Here is a 16,219-nt window from a genome sequence, read left to right on the forward strand (position 1 = left end):
TGTTGCAGGCTCGCCATGCTTTGAAGCTGCACAAATGGCTTTTCTTTAAATCTGCAGGACACATACTTACATGCTCCTATCCACCCCACATATCAGAAATATTTTGTTTTGTTGTGGAATGCTTTCACTACCAGTTCTCATTACTCCTACTCAGACTCGCCTTCGCCCTGAGCAATATCTTGCTGTGTATAACACTGGACTTGGCACAGATGACCTAGGACCCGGTTGTGGTGGACATGCTGCTGTGCCCTCCTGGAGGATCCGTTGGAGGGATAATCTACTGAGTTAGGCTAGTGGCTGGATTCTTTACTGCAATGCTAGGAAGCAGTTGAGGTACAAGCATTTGGATCTCTTTGAGGAGGTTTTTGATGTGATGCTCTCTGCGAGGCACACATCAAATCCACACATTGGCGCAAGGACATAGAGCTTGACCTGTTGTTGTGCTCTACCGACACTGTTCTGGAGTTCATTTTGAGGTTTTTGATGTGATGCTCTCTGCGCGGCATACATCAATCAAATCCACACATTGGCGCAAGGACATAGAGCTTGACCTGTTGTTATGCTCTACCGAAACTGTTCTGGAGTTCTTGTTATCTTTGTTCAAAGCTGGCCTTAATATTGCATGGCTAAAGGTTACCGGACAGTACTTCCAATAAAAATAAAAATAAACGGCAGAGAAAAGGTCACTCTTCGCTCTAGTTATTCCTTCCTGTCTCAAATGATTTTGGAGGCACATCTCTAGCGAGAAATGAATTTGCCAGTGTTCTTCCCGGTATCTCATACATTTAAGGCAGAAGAAAGTGGTTCCATGGGCTAGACCTAAAGAGGACCCTACAATGTTATCTATCTAACACGAAAGAATTATTACAGGGCGACAATCTATCTGTAGGTTTTTCAGGCCCTGAGAAATGCAAAGCCATCTTTAATCAACTGGCAAATTAATTTCCTGCTGGAGATGTACCTCCAAAATCATTTCAGACAGGAAGGAATAACTAGAACGAAGAGTGACCTTATCTTTAGAGTAGTGCAATAAAGAAGAAAGGCAATGAAATGGCCCTTAATCTCAGACACCATGCTTGCTGAGGTAATGACTCTAACAGAAATAGATTACATGCACTGGCCTCAATCTGTGCTGAGGACTTGGGCACCCCAATTAATACCTCAGATATGCAATACCGCTTCTCTGCAATCCCTGCGTCCTCCCTTTGCATTAAAAACAGGGAAATACAATACAATATACTGCAAAGACTGTTCTATACCCCAGTCAAACTGTACAAAATGAGGCTCCGACCCACTACCCTATGCTGGAGAGGCTGCAAAGGTACAGGAACAATGGGTTACACATTATAGTCCTGCCCCAACATCAATCCCTACTGGCGTACAGTATTGACATTGCGTAGAAAGTGTGGATTTGTGGGAATGCCTCTGTATTCTGTGCCATCTCTTTCTCGCATCGTGTGGGGGGCTGTAGGCGGGACTCTCTTGTTGTATGCTTGAGGAGCGTGGCTTGTATGGTGTAATAGCATAGCCAATCTCCCACCCCAGACCCAGTATTCTGCGTGCTTCTTGGAAGCATAGGAAAGCCACGTCCTCGGTTATGTCGAGAATCCGTAGTTTGGCCCACTCGTCCTTCTGATTTTGATGGATTGTCTGTGCCTGCCCATATGTAAGGACCGACAGTATGCTTGCCCATGCCGGTGCTTTTTTGATTGGCGCCCCTTGTGTCGCCCTTAATCTATGCCATTGCTTTAGGGTTAGTCCCAGTATTGGGTCCACTTTGACGTTCGGTGGGAGTTTGTATAGTGGCGTGGCCATGATCTCTATAGGGGTCAGTGGGGCCATTAGATCAAGCTCCATAATCCACCAGCTGGTATCGCTGTTTGTGTTTAAACACCGTTTTACCCAATTTAGTTCGGCTGCCGGGTAACAGGCCTTCAATGAGGAGTCAGCTAGGCCTCCATTTGTCTTTTCTGCTTGTAAAATGGGTAGACGTATACATGCTTTTTTCCCTCGCCAGATGAATTTATTGATGGCTTTGTCTAATTCTTTTAGCATGTGAGGTGTCGGGCCTGCTGGGAGCATCATTGCTATGTAGATCAGTTTGAGAAAAGAGTTCATCTTCAGGGCATTGATCCTGCCTGTCAGTGATAGAGCCAGATTGTCCCACCTATTGTTACGCTCACCTGGCTCCCACAGGGGTGTCGAGTGGAACTGGACAGCCACAGTCTCCACCAACGTGATGCATAGTGCAGAGATGACTGACTGGACTGGCCCACCTAACTTCGTCTGCTTGACCCATAGAAGTAGTCTCCTAAAGACGGGGACAGGGAATTAGTCACCCGTGGATTTAAGTATTAACACCTCACTGTGTCCCCACTTATCACTTCTGACATTCCCTTTCACAAAGCTCACCTTATAGTCTTGTATGATGAGCTCTCCATCCTGCGAAGAATGCAGGGGCGCGTTGATGGCCAGTTACTTCACTGGCTTGAGGATATTGGAAGAATTCTGGACAAATCTTGGCTCCAAAACTCCGGGTGAAAGACCGTAAGAATATAGTTCTGAGTTCAAAATGTCCGATTAATCACTCTTGTCCAATTCCTTGTTTCTTTTGCAGCTTAGACCCAAAAGATGATCGTCTTGTGGCAGCTGAAAGCATTCAGGTAAGAGTCTGTGTTTTGTAACACTGTCCGGTAAATGATGCCAAGGTTTAACTCGCTGCTTTCTCTTTTCTTGCAGGTGCAGCGTAGGAAGATTTGGCGTGCTGGTGGATAATACCTCATACAGTGAAATCAGGTAAGCATATGGTGGCAAGAGATTGTCCTTGTTTGTTCCCTTGGCTCACCTTGTTGTTTTCTTGTCCCCCTTAGGCGCTGGAATGCGGCAACCAGGTGATGGAGACAGCACCAGCTCGTAGAGATGCTGCGAGGAACGGCGAGTATGGCGCGGCGCTGCTGCTGGCGATGCAACGCATTCAAAATGAAGTCTGTTTCTGGTTCGAAGATGTGCTGAATCTGAAATCAGGTAAGAAATCCAGTAAAATTATTGTTCTAACCTTTCTTCTTCTTTCTCTTCTTTCTAGGCGCTCTGGGTCCCTGGACTCGAGGCGGGTGTGGCAGGATGCTGGATGCTGACTGCAGACACGGTGAGCGTTACGCTGCTTGATGCAGAAGAAAGCGAAGCATGTGCTGCTCTTCGGGCGTGGTTTAAATAGCCTTCAAAGTAGTCCCAGGTAAGTATTCCTCCACAGCCACACCCGAGTAACAAAATAGTCCCTAAGATAAAATAGTCCCTTCAAGCATCACATGGGCTTGGATGCTTGGATCCCTTGCAGCATGGTCTGCATCAGCTAGGTTTTAACATATGAGCCTGGCGCCTATGGCGCCAGGACTGATGTCTCATATGAGCCTGGCGCCATAGGCGCCAGGACTGTACCCAGATAGCCCCTAAGAGGGGTTGCTGGGTTTGCTCCAGATAACATGATGCCTGCTTCCGGGGTTGATGGACTTGGGCTGGATGCCCGGGGGTAGGCATCATGATAGCACTCCCCCCCAAGGCCCCTCCTAAAGTCGTTCCTCCCCTTGGCCTTGGTTTGTCTGGGAAATTCTGGTGGAATCTTCTCACCAACCTAGGTGCATGAATGTGGTCACTAGGTTCCCATGACCGTTCTTGTGGTCCGTAACCTTTCCAGTCGATTAAATAAAAAAGTCTTGACTTAACCATTTTGGAGTCCAGGATACTTTTCACTTCAAATTCGGGTTCCCCGTCTATAAGGACCAGGTCGGGTGGCTTGGTTAGTCTTGTCCCAGGTTGTACTGGCTTCAGAAGTGACACATGGAAGGCCGGGTGAATTCACATACTAGCAGGTAATTCCAATTTGACGGCCACCGGGTTGATAATGGCCTTAACAAGGTAAGGTCCCAAATATCTAGGGTTAAAGGTCCTCTTTCCTTTTAGAGGTATGTGTTTGTGGCCAACCATACTAGATCCCCAATTTGGTATTGTGGAGCATCACTTCGATGCTGATCAGCGTTTTTCTTGTACTTTTCTTTCGCATGTTTCAAATGTTCAGTTGCTTCCTTAAAGGCTTGTGTAATAGTAGCGTGCAGATGGTTCACTGCGGGCATTTCTAAGTGTTGAGGCGTGTCAAGTTCTGAGGTTCGAGGGTGGTGCCCGTATATGCTATAAAAGGGGCTTTGTCCAGTTCCAGAATGTACAGAGTTATTGTATGCATATTCGTAGATCCATAGAAGGTCCTTCCAATTACTTTCAGTCTGGTGTAACATACAACGCAGGTACTGTTCAAGAGTCTGGTTGGTCCTCTCCGTTTGACCATCGGTCTGGGGATGGTGACTGGTCGATAACCTCACGTCGATTTGCGCCAATTGACAACATTTCTTCCAAAAATGTGAAATGAGTTGACTACCTCGATCAGAGACCAATACGGAGGGAAATCTGTGTATTCAAACAATGTTTTCGAGAAACTCCTTGGCCAGAATTGAAGCAGAAGGTAATCCCTTTAAAGGAATAAAGTGGGCCATTTTGGAAAAAAGATCCACAATAACGAGAATGGTGTTAAATCCATTACATGGAGGTAGGTCTGTAATAAAGTCTAACGATAAGGTGTGCCATGGTGTAGGTGGAATATCCAAGGGTTGCCACAGGACATTACAAATGACTTTACGTCTTTTCGCCAGGTGGGCCACCAGAATTGTCTCTTAATTTTAGCTTCAGTTTTTGCGATACCTAGGTGCCCTTCTATCAGGGTGTCATGGTAATTGGAGATGACTAGTTCTTGTAGTTCCTTATGTGGTAGAAATAGATGCCCTTGATAATAAGGTAGGTCATTGATGACAGAGTAGTCTGAGCCTTTCTTTACCCAGTCCTGCAGGGCTGTTGGATCGAAGAGTTGTTGGATCTTTACCTGAATATCTTCTAGGGTTTGTAAAGTAGTTATGCCAAGAATTCTTTGTTCTGAAATTATAGGCACCGGCTCCGGGTTCGCATATGCTTCTTCCATTCCTATTCGGGATAAGGCATCTGCCTTGCCATTTTTAGAGCCTGGTCGATAAGTGATCACGAAATAGAACTCGGCAAAGAACAATGCCCATCGAAGTTGGCGTGATGATTGGGCTTTGGCTGTCTTTAAAAACTGCAAGTTCCGGTGATCAGTGATCACAGTAATGGTATGCCTGGCACCGAGAAGATAATGCCGCCAAGCCTTAAAGGCGGATTTGATAGCTAATAGCTCCTTATCGGTAACCGCATAGTTTAACTCGGGTGCCGAGAACTTTCTGGACCAAAATGCTATTGGGTGAAGTTGACCGGTTACAGGATCCTTCTGGGACAGGACAGCTCCCATGGCTAAACTGGATGTGTCGGTTTCAACTATGTATGGGAGTTCAGGACGAGGATGCTATAATATAGGTGCAGACGTGAATTTCGCTTTCAGTTCTTGGATGGCATTCTCAGCTTCTTCAGTCCACAGGAAGCGTTTGTTTTTTTTGCTTTTTTGCAAGAGCGCTGTGATATGGTGTACAAAGTGCGAGAAATCCGGAATGAATCTGCAATAGAAATTAGCAAATCCGAGCATGCTTTGTACTCCTTTAACTGAACTGGGTGATGGCCATTTGAGAATTGCGTCCACCTTTCGAGAGTCCATCGAACTCCTTTTGGAGTCAGGATAAATCTAAGAAATTCAACTTCTGTAGTATGGAAAACACATTTTTCCAATTTTGCATATAACTTGTGATGGCGTAGTTTCTCAAGGACTGCACAAACGTGCCTCACATGGTCAGATTCTGAAGAGGAGTACACTAGAATATCGTCTATGTACACGACAACACAGACGTCAATGAGTTCACGCAGGACATTGTTCATAAAATACTGGAAGGCTGCTGGTGCATTGCACAACCCGAGGGGCATCACCTGGTATTCGAATAACCCGTACTTAGTGCGAAAAGCAGTCTTCCATCCGTCGCCTTTCTTTACACGTACCAGATGGTATGCCCCTCTGAGATCTAATTTAGTGTAGATGCAAGCGTCCTTTACTTGGTCTAGTAATTCTGGGATCAGAGGCAATGGGTATCGGTTCTTAGCCGTGATCTGATTTAAGGCGCGGTAGTCTATGCACGTTCTGAGGTCACCTTCGTTTTCTGGCACGAAGAACAAAGCTGAAGATGCAGGGGACTTGGATGGACGAATGAAGCCATTGGCAAGGTATTGGTCCAAGTATTGTTGTAGGTGAAGGTTCTCGGGTTCCGTAAGTGCGTAGATCCTACTACATGGCGGTTGTGCACCAGGTATGAGATCAATTTGACAATCGTATGATCTGTGAGGTGGTAAGGTGTTTGCCTGTTCTTTTTGGAAAACATCCTGGAATTCTTGATATTCGTGCGGTAACTGCACAACTGGAGTAGCGACTGTGGCCAGGACCTTGTTCAAGGTTTTTATTGGGTAACAAGTATGTGCACAATCCGGGAAGGTTATTCTCTTCTCTCGCCAATCAATACAAGGATTATGTGTTTCCAACCAAGGAATCCCCAGTATTATGTGGAACTGCGGGGCTTTGATTAAATCAAGCACAATAGTCTCTCGATGCCCATCCTGACCCAATAATGTCATCTCTGCGGTGGAATGAGTTACAGGCCCAGAGACAATTTCAGTTCCATTGACTGTGGTGATGACATCCGAAGTGGTCTTTCTGCAGAGAGGTAGATTCATCCTAGAAGCCAATTCGTGGTCCACATAGTTTCCTATGCCCCCGCTATCAATGTATGGCCTAATTGCGTGCAAACGTGATGGCTGCCTTGGATCTATAAGGACCATGGGTATGATGAAATGCGAGGTCTGAGTATCCTTCTTCAAGCTCGGCAAGCGGACCTCTACGCTTGTCGGGCGTGGTCGTTTCCCGAGTCATGCTCCATAGGGCTTTTATCAGCAGCTCCTACCACCTTCTTGGGTGGTTTTACAGGGCAATCCCGTAGAAAATGTCCCAAAGTTCCACAGTATAGACATAATTGCATTTGCCACCTTTTTTCTCTTTCCTTCTGTGTCAAGGGTCCTTTAACTCCTCCGATTTGCATGGGTTCTGAGGCATCTGTTCCTTTGGGGGTAGCGTTGGGTTTAACCAACACCCGGTTTTCGAAATTGGCTCGATCAGCCTTTCGAATCTGAAGTCTGTGAACTAACTGGACCACTAAGTCTATATATTCAGCACAGTCTTGAGGTGGGTTCACAACTTGAGCCAAAACATCTTTGAGTTCTCCTTGAAGTCCCAGATGAAACAACATAATCCGTTTTTCCTCGGGCCATCCAGTTTCCACCACAACCTATTAAAGGTTGCTATGTAGGTTAGAAGGTCTTGGTTACCCTGTCGTAGGGACAAAAGTTTGTTATCCAGGGCCTGTCCTTGAGAGTGCCGGGCAAATAGTCTTTCCATGCTCATTTGAAAACCCTGAAAATCCCGAAGAATAGGGTCGTCCTGATTGACTAGTGGGATTGACCAATCTGCTGCACTGCCGCTGAGATATGATAATACGAAGGCTTCATTGGCTTGATCATTTGGAAAGGCTCCAGGTCTGCATAAAAAGTGCAAAAAGCATTGGTTCATGAACACGGCAAATCTTTTCGGGTCCCCCGCAAAGCGTTTTGGCGGGGCTAAAGGGATATTGCCTGGTAAAATCACTTGCACATGGTTGCTTGGTGAAACAGGGTTTGGAATCCCCCTGAGTCCCGGTAGGGGTGTTTGCCCCGCTTGGTTTTGCAGTAATTGTCTAGCAAGATCATCAGTGCGTTCCTTCGAAACAATCAACTCTCTCCTGAGTGTATTAGTTTCTTGGCGAGCGGCATGTACTTCAGCCCTAAGTTCCCCTAATAATTGGGCCAGTTGGTCTGGTTCTGAGGTCTCCATGACACCCGGGTGAGAATTTGTAGGAAGGCTTCGCGTTCTGTTACGCTCACCTGGCTCCCACAGGGGTGTCGAGCGGAACTGGACAGCCACGGTCTCCACCAACGTGATGCGAAGTGCAGAGATGACTGACTGGACTGGCCCACCTAGCTTCGTCTGCTTGACCCATAGAAGTAGTCTCCTAAAGACGGGGATAGGGAATTAGCCATCGTGGATTTAAGTATTAACACCTCACTGTGTCCCCACTTATCACTTCTGACATTCCCTTTCACAAAGCTCACCTTATAGTCTTGTATGATGAGCTCTCCATCCTGCGAAGAATGCAGGGGCGCGTTGATAGCCAGTTACTTCACTGGCTTGAGGATATTGGAAGTGTTCTGGACAAATCTTGGCTCCAAACCTCCGGGCGAAAGGCCGTAAGTATATAGTTCTAATGAGTTCAAAATGTCCGATTAATCACTCTTGTCCAATTCCTTGTTTCTTTTGCAGCTTAGACCCAAAAGATGATCGTCTTATGGCAGCTGAAAGCATTCAGGTAAGAGTCTGTGTTTTGTAACACTGTCCGGTAAATGATGCCAAGGTTTAACTCGCTGCTTTCTCTTTTCTTGCAGGTGCAGCGTAGGAAGATTTGGCGTGCTGGTGGATAATACCTCCTGGGGTAAAATCAGGTAAGCATATGGTGGCAAGAGATTGTCCTTGTTTGTTCCCTTGGCTCACCTTGTTGTTTTCTTGTCCCCCTTAGGTGCTGGAATGCGGCAACCAGGTGATGGAGACAGCACCAGATGCTGCGAGGAACGGCGAGTATGGCGCGGCGCTGCTGCTGGCGATGCAACGCGTTTAAAATGAAGTCTGTTTCTGGTTCGAAGATGTGCTGAATCCGAAATCAGGTAAGAAATCCAGTAAAGTTCTTGTTCTAACCTTTCTTCTTCTTTCTCTTCTTTCTAGGCGCTCTGGACTCGAGGCGGGCGTGGCAGGATGCTGGATGCTGACTGCAGACACGGTGAGCGTTACGCTGCTGGATGCAGAATAACGCAAAGCATGTGCTGCTCTTCGGGCGTGGTTTGAATAGCCTTCAAAGTAGTCCCAGGTAAGTATTCCTCCACAGCCACACCCGAGTAACAAAATAGTCCCTAAGATAAAATAGTCCCTTCAAGCCTCACATGGGCTTGGATGCTTGGATCCCTTGCAGCATGTTATGGCGCCAGGACTGTACCCAGATAGCCCCTAACAGGGGTTGCTGGGTTTGCTCCAGGTAACATGATGCCTGCTTCCGGGGTTAATGGATTTGGGCTGGATGCCCGGGGGTAGGCATCATCTAAGCCGTTTTTGATGGTCGTGAGGATCTGCGGGTAGTTCAGGTCACAGAGGTCGGCCAACGAGGTGCTTATGTGTGTCCCTAGATATTTTATTGATTTCCACTGTAGAGAGAACGGTGCCACCCTGCCTGGGTCCTTTGGGATATCCCAACATAGGGACATTACCACAGATTTATTCCAGTTGATTTCGTACCCCACCATCGGGCCTTTGTCTTGTAGAAGAGCCTTGATATATGGGAGGGTTGTTGGGGTGCTACTGATGTAGATAAGTAGGTTGTCTGCATATAGTGATACCATGTGTTCTTCCGTGCCTTGGTGTATGCCCGACCATGCTGGATCTATGCTCATTTTGATCATCATGGGTTCAACAGACAGAACGTATAGTAGTGGTGACAGTGGGCATCCCTGGCGAGTTCCTGATTACAGCGCAAATTCTGCGGAGGCTACCCTGTTCATGACCACTGAGGCAGTTGGGCCAGTGTACAGGAGTTTGATTAGTTGGATTGGCATGGGGGGAAGCCGTATCTGGGTAAAACATGGAACATGAATTCCCACTGTACCTTATCAAGAGCCTTTTCTGCGTCTACCGCCAGAATGGCGTCTTGGGAGTCCCTGTCTCCAGCTATAATATGTAGCAGCCTGCGGATGTTATCCATGGAGTGTCTACCTTTTATGAAGCCTGTTTGGTACTTATGCACTAGCTGCAGGAGAGTGTTTTTTCGATTCTGCGTGCAAGGCATTTCGCTAAGATTTTGGCGTTTGAATTTATTAATGAGATAGGTCTGTAGGAGCCACAGGTTTCAGGATCTCTTCAGGATCCCTCCCAGTTTTGTGGAATACTATGATATTGGCTGCTAGCATAGATTTTGGCAGTTGTTTGTGGGTGAGCGATTCGTTGAAGACTGTTTCTAGTTTTGGTGCGATTTATTTCCACCCTACTCTTATAGAGCCGCCTTCCCCTGGGAGAGAGATTCTACTGCTGTGGGGATTTCAGCGGCAGTGATAGGGGGGTCCAGATCGTCTACCTGTTCAGCTGGGATTTGAGGGATTGGTACCGTGTCTAGGAAGGCTTCTATGGCTTTTGGTGTGCATGTATCATCGTGGTATATAATTCCTGATAGAAAATGGCGTATCTTTCGTTGATTTGGAAATTCCCCACAACCAGATTGTTTGCGCTATCTCTGATGGTTGTGGTTATTTGTGCGGCTTGACAATGCTTGAGTGCGAGTGTCATCCTATGTGGGGGTCTGTCGCTCTCCAGGTAATATGTTTGTGACCAACTTGTATATGATTTTTGTGCCCTGTATGATGTGAGTTGCTTGATTTCTGTTCACATTTTTTGGAGTGGGGCCTTAGGTGCTTGTCATGTGTTGCTTTGTGTTGCTATTCCACCTGTTTGAGCTCTTCCGTTAGTTGTGCCTCCCTTTCTCCCCATGCTTTTCATTTATGTGCCCAGCGTACTATACACTGTCCTTTCAGGAAGACCTTGAAGCATCCCAGCACCTATACAGAGAATATCCCAGTTTCTTGTTCTCTTACCAGAAGTCGTCTACGTCGTCTAGCAGGCACTCTACTGTGTCGGGGTACTGGAGTGTGCAGAGGTGCAGGCGCCATGTTGGGAGTTCGGGCCGTGTCTGGTAGTGTAAGGTAGAGTATGACTGGGGCATGGTCTGAAACAGTAATCGTCTCAATCCTACAGTCTGTTGCCATGTGGTTTGTATTTCCTGGCATCAGCCAGTGGTCTAGCCGGGAGTAGCTGTTGCGTCGATGGGAGTAGAAAGTGAAGTCTTGTTCGTTTGGGTGGGTGTTTCTCCATACATCTACTTATTGTAGGTCTGTCGTTAGGGTTTTGAGGGTCAGTCGTTTCTTCAGGTTGGGTGGTTTGGCGAGCTTTGGTCCCTGCCGATCCAGTTCTGGGTTAAGGGTTACGTTCATGTCCCTGCCTATTACTGTGAGGTTTCCCATGTATTGGATGCATTTTATGAACATATTGGTGAAGAATGCTGGTGTGTCCGTTGTGGGGGCATATATGTTTAGCAGGGTTATTGGACATTGTTGGATCTGGCCCTGTATAATTACAAATCGGCCCTCCTTGTCGCTGCATGTGTATTGTATCTGGAGGGATACCCGTTAGTGTACCAGGATGGATACCCCCTGTTTCCTGTGACTCAGTGAGTGTACGGCTGCTCCCACCCAGCCTCTCGCTAGCTATTCAGATTCTGTTTTGTTAAGGTGGGTTTGCTGCAGGAATATGATATCCCCTGTAGGTCTCTCATATACTTTAACATTTGTCTGCGTTTTATAGGGTGGCCCTGTCCCTGTATGGTCAGAGTCACTAAGGTGAGTTAAGCCATTGAGTGTGTATGTGGGGTCTGCTGGCATGGAGGCCCGTGGGGTCTGTTCGATAGGGTTTGTCTGTATGACTACTTGATTTGGTTGCATCCCTTGTCCCGTTCCTCTGTTTTCCAACCCGCAGGCGAACTCCAGCAACATAGTAAAACTGTGGTTTAACCGTAGACCCATGCATAACCACAAATAGTAACATTGGGTGGGCCATCCAGTCGGCCCATGCCCAATACTTAGCTTAGGAGCCCATATATGGAGTTGGTCTGTGCAAACCGATGGTCAGCCTCCCTTTCCCATATATAATGTCTTGGTGGTGTCTATGTGGTGGTAGATGATGTGTGAGCGGCATAGGTCACTCCATACTGCGTCTCTTTTATCCTCTACCCCTTGGTGTGTCGGAGAGCTGTATCTTGGGTTTTTGAGCTTGTGCTCGATGGGGTGTGGAGGATTGGGTTGGTCTTCTTCTGTCTGTCTCTGATTCATCCCACTCAGTTGTCACTATGTTTTGTTGTTGCAGGAACCGCCATGCTGATTCCGGGTCATCGAATGTCTATTTGAATGCACTATATTGCCGAGAATTTCAGGTAATGTCTATATTCCGTTGACTTAAGTGCCTCGAATATGGAATTGAAGCCTTTCCTTCGTCTTGAGACTTCCATCGAGTAGTTGGTGAAACATTTTATTTCTGGCCACATCGACCCACAGTGGGGTTACCGATCTGTAGGCTTTCAATATGGTCACTTTGTGTTGAAAATTCAATAGTCGCATCGTTATGATCCTTGGATGTTCGTTTGGTGCTGTTTTAGGAATCAGTGCTCGGTGTACTCTTTCAATGACGAGGTTTTTGGGATTGGGTAGGTGCAGGCTATTTTGCAGGAGGTCGTAAATGTGTTGTTCGGGTATACCAACCACTCTGAGATTATTTCAGTGGGATCTGTTCTCTTGATCTTCAATCTTTTCCCCTAACCTTTGAACTTATTGAAGTACTCCGTCCAGGTCTGTTTCCATATTTGTTTGATTGTCTTCCATAGCGCTAATGCGTTGTTCATTATCCATTGTACTTTTTGCCTGGGTTGTTAGTAGGCCTTGTACGTCTTGGAGATCCTTTTCTGATGTTTTGTACCATTGTGTTGGTCTCCTGTGTTCGCTGTCCTATCAGTTTCATTTCGGCCAGTATGGCCTGCAGCTGTGATTGGACATCCATTTCAGTATGGTTCCTCACTGATCATCATGGTTTGCCTCCTGGTTGAGTGTTATTTGAGCTGTCTTTCGCTTCTGAGGCGTGGGCAGCCTGTTGCATGCCCTCTGTAGAGTAGTCTCCTTGTACGTGATATTGCGAGGGAATAGAGATTTTGGTTCTGCTCTGTTCTGTTCCTTCCCCAGTGTTGAATGAGGTTGTTGGCCCCTTCCGATTGGGCCGCCCCTATTCTTGCGGCGCGTTGTGTGCTGTCTTTGCACCCTGGTCTTGGCGTTTGGTGCTTTTAATATTCCTGATTATGTTACAGGTCCAGATGATTGGCTAGCTGGGTGTAGGTGGGGGTGCCCCTAGGTGCCCACAATGGTATGTGGTCTCTGTGGGTTGCGTGAGTTATGGTGCAGTCAATTTAGACCCCTTGTGGTTCTCCCCTGCTCCCCCGTAAGCCACTGGGCTCTTTGTGAGCGTTTTTGTTTATTTATCTCCCGTTCTGGGGGGATCAGTTTTTGCTTTGTAGTTGGTTCCCTCAGCATCCATTGGGTGTGCTTATTGGACCCCCTACCCGCATCTCGATCTGCCCCTCGCCATCACGCAAGTCCAGCTTTGTTTGGTGTGACCTGAGCCCTGCTTTGCGGGCTGATCCGTTGGTGGCTCCGCGAGTGAGAGTTTTTGTTCTCCTGGCTTGCGCTCTGCGATGTGATTTATAAGGCGACAGTGGCGTGTTACGTCTTCATTTAGTCTCCCTCTCCTAGTCTAGTGCTTGTGCTTGTGCGAGGGGCTTCCTGTGTACATTTTTATGTAGTATTTGGGTTCACCTGAGTTGGGGGCCGTGAGGATAGCGATGTAACTTTTTCACGTGCTAGTTGGGTGCGTTGGATTGTGGAGTGTGCCTCATCTAAGTCTCCTCCTTGTTGGATGAGAGCTGCTTGTTAGGGTTGTGACTATCTGCCCCCCACTGTCTTGGACGAGGCGTTCCGTTCCCAGAGCCCCCGGATGGGGAATGGGTTTCCTTTCATAAGATGGTGGTGCTCCTGGTTGCCGGTATCTCCCCTGTCAGGCTGTTGTCACCATGCAGGGTGCTTTTTGTTTCTTGCAGCCCCCTTAAATCTGGGCCATGTGGCTTTGTCCTGTCATGTGCTTCCCACCAGGGTGAGTCCGTGTTGTAATCTTCAATGTAATTGCCTGCGGGGCCTGAGCAGGGGCTGCATGCCTTCTTCCCCTAATTGTGGGTATCAGTTTAAGGCCTGGGTCTTGTCACACCCTTACTGTTGGAATGCTTGTGTGTCCGCCACGCTGATGCCACTCCCCGCCATGCGTCTGATTTACTTGTGTGTCTGAAAAGGCCGTCACTGCCCCTGATCCGTACCTGGGGAGTGGGGTAGTGGGCGCTTCCCAGCTCGCCTGCCGTTGCGTCTGTATCTGTTGTGCTATAGCTGGGTCTGTTGTGGGTGCTCCGTGGTGGTTTGGCGATCTCTGTCCTTCTCGGTGCCTATCTCCCGGGTGCCTGCGTGCTGGGGGCCCACACCTTGCTTTATGAGCCCGTACTGGCATTCCTCGCCAGCTGCGCAGCTCCGATATTTCTCCTGCTGTACGGGTCCTGCTCGTGCTGGCTCTTCATTGTCAGATTAGGGGACGAGTTCTCAGTAGGAGTGTCGGGTCTCTGAGCCCCGTGGTGCCACATCTATTAAGGAGCCCGGCTGGATGTGTGGTGCCCGCGGTTCCTTTTTTGCTCCTCTTTCTGCTCCATTGTCCACCGTGCTGCAATACGCCTGCCTGCGCTGTGGCATTTACCTCCAGATCTATAGTGCGGTTTTTCCCCAAAGTTCACCCATCTCTGCTGCTTGGATTCCGATTGGCAATACCTCCTTTTTCATTTTGTTTGTTGCCTTTCAAAGAGGCAGATGTCAGCTTTTTATGCCGTCCACTGTCGGAGCACCCTTAGCCCTCCACCATCTTGCCCGGGCTCTCGTGTGCCCCCCATCCCCTGTGATCTTCTTTCTGACAAATACAATGATTCCTCCCACAGATTCCTTCTCATCCTCTTGCCTACCCAGCTGAATTGAAGCTCTCAAATTAAACATTTTTCAAATTGACTGTAATATATTTTTTTGTCGCAGTTCTCACATTCCTTGCTATTGCTGGGCTGAAAAGGGTGAACTCAAAGAAAATGGCACCTCTGGTGTCAAGTATAAGTATAGAGGGGGGCACTGTTGCGCAGAAGCAAGATGGCCATCTAGGTGTTGAGCTCTGGACGGGGAGAACAAAGAACCTTCGCGTTCAGACCCGCGACCCAACTGCATCCGCTTGAAATCGACGGTGCATCTCTATAATCCTATTCTCTGTGCCCTGGGAAAGTTTTGTGGAGAACTGCGCCCTCGCCACCGAGCTGTGGCCACCTGGTCCCTGCTGGGACTCCTTCTGTTCGACAACCCGTCTGACGCCCCGTGGACGGCGGCCCGCCCGGCCACTTGAGGGCGCGGCGTTGCGGCCTGCTGCGGTGAGGGGCCTGCGTGACCGGGCTTCTTTCTCCTATATTCCCAGACGGCTGCCTCGCCCTGTGGGCCCGCCATACCTACTGCCATACCTACTGCGGAGACGCCAGCGACACCTTTGCTGAGAGATTGCCGACACTGCTGGCCTGCCGTCTGCGGCCCTGTGGCCCTGCGCCCACCCGCACAGCTTCTTCAAGCCTGCCACTCCTCCGCAGGCCGGAGGCCAGGTAGGGGGTGAGGGGGGTTGAGTGGCCCTCACCATTGGCTCCCCCCCTGGCCAGACTGTGGCCAAACCGGCGCCATCGCTGCACCGGCCATACCCTCCCGCACCAGCACGGAATAATTTTGGTGGCCCTTCCCTCCTCGTAGGGGTTCATCCTTAGCGGCATCCAAAGGGGAACCTGCCAAACCTGACAGCTGACACCTTCGGGGCGCCGGTGAATTGATCTCTAATTGCACCATGACCAAGGGAGCGGGAGCTGGGAGGAAGCAAAGCTCGCTGAATATGTTTGCTAAAATGCCCTCCAGACCGCCGACAGACCCTCCAGAGGAATCGCCCACCGCCTCATAATCCTCACCCCCAGATGACTCGCAAAAAATGCTTGAGTACATGCGCGAAGGTTTCACCACGCTTCATACCAAATTAGACGATATGAATGGTACCATCTCGTCGATAAAGGCTCATATCGAGAGAACAGATAGCCGGGTCACTGAAATCGAAACAAGGGTTCCCTCCGCGTGGCGGTTACCACTCTCACCAGTCGGGTCCTGGCAGTGGAGAAGAAGAATGACGATCTTGAGTCCCGCTCCAGGTGAAATAACCTCCGCATTGTTGGCGTACCTGAGGACGACATTGGTGAGCCCATGGAGAAATATGTGGAACGAACTCTATTAACACTGCTGGATCGCCCCCAACTTTCGGCTCAATTTGCGGTAGAGAGGGCACACCGCTTCCTAACCG

At 48.4% G+C, this 16,219-nt stretch overlaps 1 protein-coding gene across 1 annotated transcript in view; it reads left to right on the forward strand.

The window, feature by feature from the left end:
- Nucleotides 1-16,219, forward strand: part of CC2D2B (coiled-coil and C2 domain containing 2B) — a 2,924,037-nt gene that overhangs the window by 2,397,274 nt on the left and 510,544 nt on the right. The gene's annotated exons all lie outside the window — the stretch shown is intronic.

Source organism: Ambystoma mexicanum, chromosome 8 (genome assembly GCF_040938575.1).
Source record: "Ambystoma mexicanum isolate Mex_15411 chromosome 8, UKY_AmexF1_1, whole genome shotgun sequence".
NCBI lineage: Eukaryota > Metazoa > Chordata > Amphibia > Caudata > Ambystomatidae > Ambystoma > Ambystoma mexicanum.